Raw genomic sequence first — 10,343 nt, 5'->3', positions numbered from 1 at the left:
GCTTGACCCATTCGCTCCCTGACAACATTCCCCCTGACCACCATCGCCCCTGACTACATCGTCTGACCCCTCGCTCCTGACAACATCTACCCTGACCATACGCCCTGACACAATGCCCTCCTGACCCCATCGTCTTGCCCTGGACAACATCTCCCCTGACCCAATCGCCCCTGACTTCCATCGCTCTGTATCATCGCTGCCCTGACATCCGCCCCGACTCATCGCCTCCTGATCTCCATCGCGCCCCATGACCATCGCTGACCCATCGCCCCGACCATCGGTTCTTCCCGTGACTTCCATCGTCCCTGAACACGGACATCCTCCCCTGCCATCGCCCTGACTCCATCGCCCCTGACCCCATCAACCCTGACTCCATCCCTGGCTCCATCGCTCCTGGCTTCCATCGCCCCCTGGTATCCAATCGCCCTGGTCCTATCGCTATCCGCTGACTCCGATCGCCTCTGCTTCCATCGCCGCCCTGACTCTATTGATTGTCGCTCCCTTGACTTCATCGCTCCCTGACTCCATCGGCCTCGTTGACCCCATCCGGCCCTGATCCCATGCCCCCTTGACCATCGCCCTGCTCCATCGCTCCCCTGCCTCATCTGCCTTCTGATGACCCCATACCCCCTGTCTCATCGGCTACCCTGCTTCATCGCCGCCCTTGACTTCCATCGCCGCTCTGACCGCCATTGCCCTTGACTTCCATCGCTTCCTGACTCCATCGCCCCGACTCCATCGGCTTCCGCTGACTCATCGCCTCTGACCCAGTTAACTGTCTGCAGTTTACTGTTCTATTATGTTCATTCCCTGTCTAGCAGCTTACCTGTCTGTCAGTCACATTGTTTCTAATGTTTCACGGTCCTAGTCAGTTCCCTGTCTATAGTTTCACCTGTCTGTCAGTTGCACCTGTCCTTTCAGTTCAGCTGTTATCAACAGTTACTGTCTATCATATAGTGCGTCGTATACCTACCTGTATTATTAGTTTACCGGTCTGTCAGTTCACTGTCTGCATTTTACCTGTCTATCAGTTAGCTGTCTTCAGCTTCAACTCTGTCTATTCAGTTTACTGTCTAGCAAGTTACATGTTCTGTCAGTCACGCTCTTGCTGCGTTACCTGTCTATCGAGTCTTACCTGTCTATGAAGTTTACCTTAACAAGTAATATACCGTCAACGGCTGTCCCTGCAGTACATGTCTATATACTGCATACAGTTCCACTCTATGTAAAACCACTCTATGGTGAATATTCCCAATTCTCTGTATCCCATCTATGTAAACCACTACTACTGTAATACCCACATCTTTAGTAGGTACTCAACTATTATACCCTCACTCTATGTAATAATCCACTCTAATGTAATACCCACTCTAGGTATACCCCTTATTAGTACGATGTCACTCTATGTAATACCTCTATGTAATACCCAGTCTATGTAATACCATCTATGTATACCCACTCTATGTAATAACGCATCTATGTATATACCGCACTCTTTATAGTACTCAATCTATGTAATTACCCATCTATTGTAATATTCACTCTATAGTATACCCACTCTATGTAATACCACTCTATGTAGTACATCTATGTAATACCCACGTCTATGTAATACCACCTATGTTACCACTCTATTGTATACCCACCCATGTATACCAACCTTAGTAATACCCAACTCATGTTTAATACCATCTATTTAATCATCCTCTATGTAATACTCACATCTTGTAATACCCACTTCTATACCCACTCTATGTAATACCCACTCTATACACCCACTCTATGTATACTTCCTTATGTATATACCACTCTATGTAATGACACAATTCTATGTAAACCCTCTATGATAATCCCACTTATGTACATACACCTCTATACGATCTATGTAATATTACACTCTATTAATACCACTCTAATGTAATACCCATCTTCTATGTAATCCCGCACTCTATGTAATACCTCCTCTTGTATAACCCATCTCATGTAGATGCCCACTCTAAGCAGAACAATTATGTACTAATGGAAAATGTGATATGTTGAGTAGTGAATCTCAGACGATGAGAGAGAGAGCACTGAGAGGATTTCAAGTGTATCCGTTACCTAATGCATATTAAGCCTTTCAGGCTGGTTGCATAGCTTGACTGAAGGTTGCATGACGGAACCTCTGGGGGCCTTGTAGAGTACCACAAGACATGGGTTTAGATAGGCTCGACTCGGACTCTATCTGCCAGTACCAAGGCCATTTAATGACGCTCGCACATAATTTTAAAGGGCTTTTTGCGAAAAAAAAAAAATGGATTCCTAGGTTTGTTTGATTCCTCTCAGAAGAGGAGGAGGAGAGAGTGAGAAGAAATGAGAAGGGGTGGTAGGGGAGGGGGCAGTGAATAGCCACCTCATGTACCGGGGTCTGACTCTTGGCTTGTGGTTGGAGGTGATGACTAAAATCTAAACCAAGTCTAGCAACATAACTCAATCAAACCTAAGACATGATGTTTCTTCGCTCTCTCTCTCTCTCTCTCTCTCTCTGATCCTTCTCCTCTCTCGTCTCTCTGCCTCTCTCTTCTTTCTCTTTCTGTCTTCTCTCTTTCCTTTCTCTCTTTCGATCTTCTTCTTCAACTCGTTCTCTCCCCCTTGTCCCTCTCTGCCACCTTATCTCCCCATTCCCCTCCTCCATTTCTCCTCCTCCCCCCCCCCCGGAGGCCGCCCCGCGGAGGCCCACCAGCGAAGGCGCCGGCGGGCGAGGCGCCCGCGGGCGCGGGCGCGCGCGTCGCGCGCGAGAGTCGAGAAGGAGGAAAGGAGAAACTCCTTTCTGCGGTTGATTGAAGTTGTGACTTGCCTTGTTTAAAAGATTTTTTAGTCAATTCAACCTCCAACATAAGCTAAGGTGCGGGGTATAGACAGCCTCTCACCTTTCAATGTCTTGCACTCTCACTCCTGAAGAGGAATCACCAAACAGGAATCATTTTTTTTTTTGTCAAACTAAATCTTTTGGGAGGTCATTAAAGGCCTTTGTGTTGAGCAGAGGAGTCGAGTCCGAGCCTACTAAACCCATTTGTGTGTGTACCTCGCCGGTTGTACTGGATTGGTATGCCGAATTTCGGTAGGATCATGATTGCGTTTATGTGATTTTATAATTCTTTTATTGGTAGGTTAGCGTGGTTTAATTGTATTTGGTGGGTAAACAGATGGGGGTATTATAGGTGGGTCGTGGTCTGTGGGTTAGAGTGGTAAGAGGGGTATTGGGTATTAAATAGTGGATTATGAGGTGTATATGGAGTATTATAGGGATATAGAGGGGATATGGTTGAGGGTGGTGGGTATTAATGAGTGGGTACATAGTGGTTAATAGGGGTATTATAGAGTGGGTAAAATTATAGAGGGTATATGGTGGTATAGAGTGGTATCTAGAGGGGTTAATGAGTGGTTTATAGATGGGTTAGGTGGGTTAAATAGGTGATGTATGGGTATATATAGAGTGGTTTAATGAGTAACTAAAGAGTGGTATTAGTGGGTATTGTGGTATTATGGTGGGGATTATGTGGGGTATTATGAGTGGTATATAGTGGGTATTAGAGTGGGTTCTAGAGTGGTTATTACGGTGGATATTATAGAGTATGGGTATATAGATAGTATATAAAAGAGGGTATACTAGAGTGGTAATAAGTGTGGTAAATAGAGTGGTATTCATAGTGGTTACTAGAGTGGGATGATGCAGTATAATGAAGATGTGACTGAGAGGTGAAGGTATGACGTATAATTAAGGTAATCGATGACAGGTAACTCATGCAGGTAATACTTGGACCAGGTGACTGACCAGCAGTGATGCTAGATAAAATGATAGACAGGGACTGATAGACAGTGGATGAAGTAGAAGGTAAAGCTGAGACAGGTTACTGACAGACGGTAAACTGTAGAAGTTGAACTGATAGAGCAGGTAGACTGAAGAAAGGTGGAACTGAAACAAGGTAAACTGATAGACATGTTGAACTGATAGACAGTGACCATATCGAAGAAACAGGTGAACTGACAGACAGGTGGAACTGCAGACAGGTGAAACAAAGAAGGTATTCTGCGAAGGGGTGACCCGTGGTCAGAGGGCGATTGGAGTAGGGGGGGATGGAGTAGGGTGGCGTCAGGGAAGCGATGGAGTTCGGGCAATGGGTAGAGGCGATGGAGTAGGGGGGATGGAGTCAGGGGCGATGGAGTGGGGGAGGGGTTCAGAGTGGCGGATGGAAATCAGGGGGATGGGTCGGGGGCGATGGGGTCAGGGGGATGAGAGGGGCGATGGGGTCAGAAGGGCGATGGAGTCAGGGAGGCGATGGGTCAGGGGAGCGATGGAGTCAGGGGATGGAGTCAGAGGGCGATGGACTCGGAGGGATGGAGCAGGGGGCGATGGCGCCAGGTGGGGCATGCGGAACAATAAGGGCCAGGGGGCGATAGAGGCCAGGAGGGATGAGTAGGGGTGATGGTCAGGGGGCGATGGGTATCAGGGGCGATGGAGGTCAGGGGAGGATGGGGTAGAGGGACGATGGAAGTCAGGGGCGATGGGTGAGGGGCGATGGGTCAGGGGGGCATGGGGTCAGGGGGCGATGGCAGTCAGGGGGCGATAGGAGTCACAGGGGGCGATGGGGTCAGGGAGGCATGGAGTCCAGGGAGCGATGGGAGTCGACGGCGAATGGGGTATGGGGGAGATGTTGTCAGGGAGCGATGGGGGTCAGGGGGCGATGTGGTCAAGTGGGGCGATGGGGTCAGGGGTAGATGTTGTCAGGGAGCGATGGGGTCTCAGGGAGCTGATGGAGTCGGTGGCGATGGGGTGCAGGGGGAGATGATTGTCAGGGATGGGCGCAGGGGCGATGGGGTCAGGGGGCGCGATGGGTCAGGGGGCGATGGGTCAGGGTAGCGAGGCAGGCAAGGAGCGATGGGGTTCAGGGGGGAGGTGCAGGTACTCTTGGGGAGTGATGGTAGTGAGTGTTGGATGTTCGCCTGAACTTCCAAATCACCATTAATCATAATTCTCACATCCAATAACTCATCTCTGGTACCCTAGAAAATTCTCTGCATGAGAAGACAACCAACAGAATCTGGTTTGGTAGTTTGGCTTGTATTCTGATTAAAGAGCGCCCCAAACAACGAGGGTTGTATAATCCAGCTCAGATTTTTGAAGGGATATATTAGTATGTTGATTTGTGGAATCACTCCAAGCAGCATGATGTGGTGTTTAATTGGTAGATTATAAGGGTGGGTAGTTCAGGGTTTAAAGTTTATTGTTATTTTATTTTAATTCTTGCTGATATTGTTCGATCTATGAAGTTATGAATGAGGAGAAACACAGGAGGTGAATAAAGTCAGGATCTGAGAAGCTCCGGTCCGGTGAAGCTCCGGTGAAGTCCGGTGAAGCTTCACGTGAAGCCTCCGGTGAGTCCCGGTGAACTCCGGACTCCGGTGATTTCACTGTAGGGTGGTGGTATTTTTCATACCGACAGACAGAGGCTAGTGTAGTCCAGGATTTGAGAGATAGTAAAACATTTGTGACGTCTGCTCACTGTTTTCTGAGCTCAGGAAGTTGTCTAACATTTGTCTAATATTATGGAAAGTGGAGTCGTGTAGTTCGGGATTTGAAGGATATATTATAGACAGTTGACATTTGTTGATGTTGCCTGCCAGATTTGTAACTTCAGTGCTTTCCCGCCAGTTTTATGTCAGTCTGAAGGATTCCAACAACTGTTCACGTCTTTGTGGAGAACAAATTACAATTATATTAAAAGATTTTTAAATCTAGGAGACCCGAATTCTAGACATTCTTCAGCTGGGATGTCTCAACCGGGACAGATGGGTCGGGCCACTTTGGTATGATCCAAGATTGTAAAACATCAAACTTGATTGTGAACGGTGTTGGAAATTATACTCAACTGTGTCAACATCGTATCTCAAACTTCTTTTGTTTTGAATAACAAGAAATAAAAAAAAAAAATCTGTCAGAAACTAAAAGTCAGGGGGCGATGGAGTCAGGGGGCGATGGGGTCAGGGAGCGAAGGAGTCAGGGAGCGATGGGGTCAGGGGGCGATGGGGTCAGTGAGTGTTGGATGTTCCTGAACTTCAAATCCACAATTACATCATAATTCTACACATCCAAAACCTCATCTCGGTACCCAGAACCACATCTCCTGCATGAGAGACAATCCACAACCAGATCACTGGTGGATTTGCTGGTAGTTCTGAATTAAAAGCCCAAACACGAGGGTTGTATAATTCAGCTCAGGATTTTTGAGGGATATATTAAGTCATGTTGATGTTTGTGGAATACATCCAAGCAGCATGACTGTGGTTTAATTGGTAATTATGAAGAGGTCGGGTAGTTCAGGGTTTAAAGTTTATTTTATTTTATTTTAATTCTGCTGATATTGTCTAGATTATGAAGTTATGAATGAGGAGAAACACAGAGGTGATAAAGTTCAGGATCTGAAGCTCCCGGTGAAGCTCCCGGTGAAGCTCCCGGTGAAGCTCCCGGTGAAGCTCCCGGTGAAGCTCCCGGTGAAGCTCCCGGTGAAGCTCCCGGTGATTTCACTGTAGGGTTAGTGGTATTTTTCAATACAGACAGACAGAGGTAGTGTAGTCCAGGATTTGAGAGATAGTAAAACATTTGTGACGTCTTGCTCATGTTTTTCTGAACTAGGAAGTTGTCTAACATTTGTCTAAATTATGAAGGGAGTCGTGTAGTTCGGGATTTGAAGGATATATTAAGACAGTTGAACATCTTGTTGATGTTTGCCTGCCAGATTTAGTAACTCAGTGCTTTCCCAGTGATTTCATGTCAGTCTGAAGGACTCCAACACATGTTCACAGTCTTGTGGAGAACAAATATTTACAGATTATATTAAAAGATTTTAATCAGAACCCGAATTCTAGACATTCTTCCAGCTGATGTCCTCAACAGAACAGATGGTCGCCACTTTGTAGATCCAAGATTGTAAACATCAACTTGATGTGAACGTGTTGAAATATACTCAACTGTAGTCAACATCCGTATCTCAAACTTCCCTTGTGATGAAATCTGTCAGAATGATGGTGTACAGTATACGGAATAATACAAAACCCAACCTTGTATGAAATAAAACGTGGCAAACTCAAAATGAGGTCGTAAAATCTAAACGATGAAAACCAGATTGATGTCAGCACATCTGTCCTCCTTCCTTCACACTTCAACAGGAATCAAAGAGACCTCTTGTCATTAATGTGTTCCAAATGATATACTATACGTAAGTAGTGTACTATATAGGGGATAGGGAGCAAGTTGTTAAGTAGACATTGTGTCTTTTCCTCCTCTCACGTTGGTCTCGGGTTCGGACACATCCGGTACCCACGAGGCGGACCACCTCATTTCAACGTGGTGGAAAATTGGGTTAATATTTTGGTAGGTAACGTTGATCAATTAGAGTCCAAGCCTATTTTCACACACTCATAAAAATAAAAGCCAAAAGTTTGTTGAATTCCAAATGTCTTATCACACTGTGCTTTCAACCAGTTAAAAAGCACAGCAAAGTGTGTAACACAACTTGGTGTGTTATAGTTGTGTTTTGATCTAATAGCAGGACCAAATGACCTGGGTTGGAGTTAGTTGATATTACACTAAAGTACATGGTGCAAGTGATCAAGACCGTTTGAGATGCTGTGCATATTACTATAGCAATTTTCTATAGCAAGATTTCCACTGACCTGACCCATGACCCATGACCCAGACCCATGACCCTGACCCAAGACCCTGAACGCTTTCTATGATTACATAAGAAGACATTTATTGTTACTGTAACGGCTGTTGGAAGGAGAGGACCAAGGTGCAGCGTGGTACGTGTCCATATTTATTAAATTAACACTAAAATAACAAAAATAACAAAGAGAACGACCGAAACAGTTCTGGCTGGTGCAGACACACAACAGAAAACAACTACCCACAAAACACAGGTGGGAAAAGGCTACCTAAGTATGGTTCTCAATCAGAGACAACGATAGACAGCTGCCTCTGATTGAAAACCACACCCGGCCAAACACATAGAAATTGACAACATAGAACAAAAACATAGAATGCCCACCCCAACTCATGCCCTGACCAACCAAAATAGAGACATAAAAATAATCTCTAAGGTCAGGGCGTGACAGCAAACTTTGACAGCAAACAGTGAATCTATTAAAATGGAGATCAAGCAGTAGTCATTCTCAACACAGCACATTGTCAGTGACAAGTAATCAATGATAAACAGGACTGGTTAAATCACTAACTGAAGTTAGATCACTCTCCAGTAGTAGTTGTGGCCAATTTATTTATTTATTTTTTATATAGTGGATATTACTTTTAAAGATATGACATTGTATTTTCAAAGGTACAAATTCAACATATTTTATACAAGGTTTGTCTAATGTGTGAAATTGGTTACCATGATACAGGAACCTCACTCTACCAAAATGTTTGTGTGACTTTTTTCTCAAATACATGTTTTTTCCCACATAGATTCCATGTACAGTATGTTGAAAATTACGTTGAAACAATGTTGATTTTACAGTTTGTGCCCCTGAAATAGTGTGTGAAATGCATTGTTTTGGATGAGTGTGTGTGTGTGTGTGTGTGTGTGTGTGTGTGTGTGTGTGTGTGTGTGTGGGTGTGTGTGTCTTTCTTTTTTCCTTGTGTGTGTGTGTGTGTGTGTGTGTGTGTGTGTGTGTGTCAGTGGTGTAAATTACATAAGTAAAAATACTTTTAAGTACTACTTAAGTAGTTTTTTGGGGGGTATCTGTACTTAACTTTATTATTTATAGTTTTGACAACTTTTACTTTTACTTCACTACATTCCTAAAGAAAATTATGTATTTTTTACTCCGTACATTTTCCCTGACAACCAAAAGTACTTGTTACATTTTGAATGCTTAGCAGGACAGGAAAATGGTCAAATTCAAGCACTTATCAAGAGAACAAGTAGTCATCCCTACTGCCTCTGGCCTGGCGGACTCACTAAACACAAATGCATTGTTGTGTAAATAATGTGTTGGAGTGTGGGAGCGTGCCCCTGGCTATCTGTACATTTTAAAAACAAGAAAATGGTGCTGTCTGCTTAGCTTAATAGAAGGAATTTTAAATGATTTATACTTTTACGTTTGACACTTTTAAGTATATTTAAAACCAAATACTTTTAGACTTTTACTCAAGTAGAATTTCACTGGCTGACTTTCACTTTTACTTGTGTAACTTTCTATTAAGGTATCTATACTTTMGGGTATCTATACAATTGGGTACTTTTTTCCAACCACTGGTGTGTGTGTACCTCTGTGCATGCGTGCCAATATGTTTATGGGTTTGGGGCCGATTGTCTTTGTTTTGGGGTCGTTAGGGGGTCATGGAAAACAACACTGTTCTTTGTTGTCTGTGTGACTTGACTATCACGTTGAACGTGACTCACAAACACAACAATCCGACAAGTCTGATCAGGGATGGGACACWCTCCRCCTCTCTCTCTTCTCCCTCTCTTTCTCTCTCTCCTCTCTCTTCTCCCTCTCTTTCTCTCTCTCCTCTCTCTTCTCCCTCTCTTTCTCTCTCTCCTTCCCTTTCCCCTCTCTTTCTCTCTCTCCTCTCTCTTCTCCCCTCTCTTTCTGTCTCTCTCTCTCTTCTCTCTCCCCTCTCGTCTTCTCCCTCTACTCTCTTTTCTCTCTCCCTCCCATCTCTTCTCTTCTCTCTCCTCTCTTCTCTCTCTCGCTCTTCTCTCTCTCTCATCTTTCTCTCCCCTCTCTCTCTCTTCTCTTCTTTTCTCTCTACCTCTCTCTCTCTTTCTCCCTCTCTACTCTCTTCTAACTCTCTCTCTCTCTCTCTCTCTCTTTTCTGTCTCTCTCTCTCTGACCCAGTCTGATGTAGACAAGTCTACCACTTGTTGACAGGAGTCTGGCCCATGTGGCTACCCACCTTTTCTTAATGGTATCCTGTCTAAGGCCTGGGAGACCAAGCCAGCTCTCTGAACAGTGTATGGGTATGTATGTGATTCTTTGAACTGATTATATTCTCTTCTGTTTGTGTCAGTGGTCGTCTGCTCTGTTACTGTTGAAAACGTCTGATTAGAATGTTAATGTAATCCGTTTACTGTTTTTAATTGTATTTCTACACCCTGGGTATTTCTAAAGCAACATAACAGTTCAACCAGAGTGGACGTTGTATTTATAACGTGCATCATTTTAAATCCTGACTGTGAAAACCCAAAGGCGTCAGGCTTTAGTTGAATAACTACTTAAAGTTAGTCATTCAAACTCAAACCAGATGTTTGCATGTGATTCAAACAGCAGAGGTTAACTACCTATTCATGTCAATGCGC

This window comes from Salvelinus sp. IW2-2015, unplaced genomic scaffold (assembly GCF_002910315.2).
Source record: "Salvelinus sp. IW2-2015 unplaced genomic scaffold, ASM291031v2 Un_scaffold1036, whole genome shotgun sequence".
NCBI lineage: Eukaryota > Metazoa > Chordata > Actinopteri > Salmoniformes > Salmonidae > Salvelinus > Salvelinus sp. IW2-2015.
Note: the sequence above shows the minus strand (reverse complement) of the source record.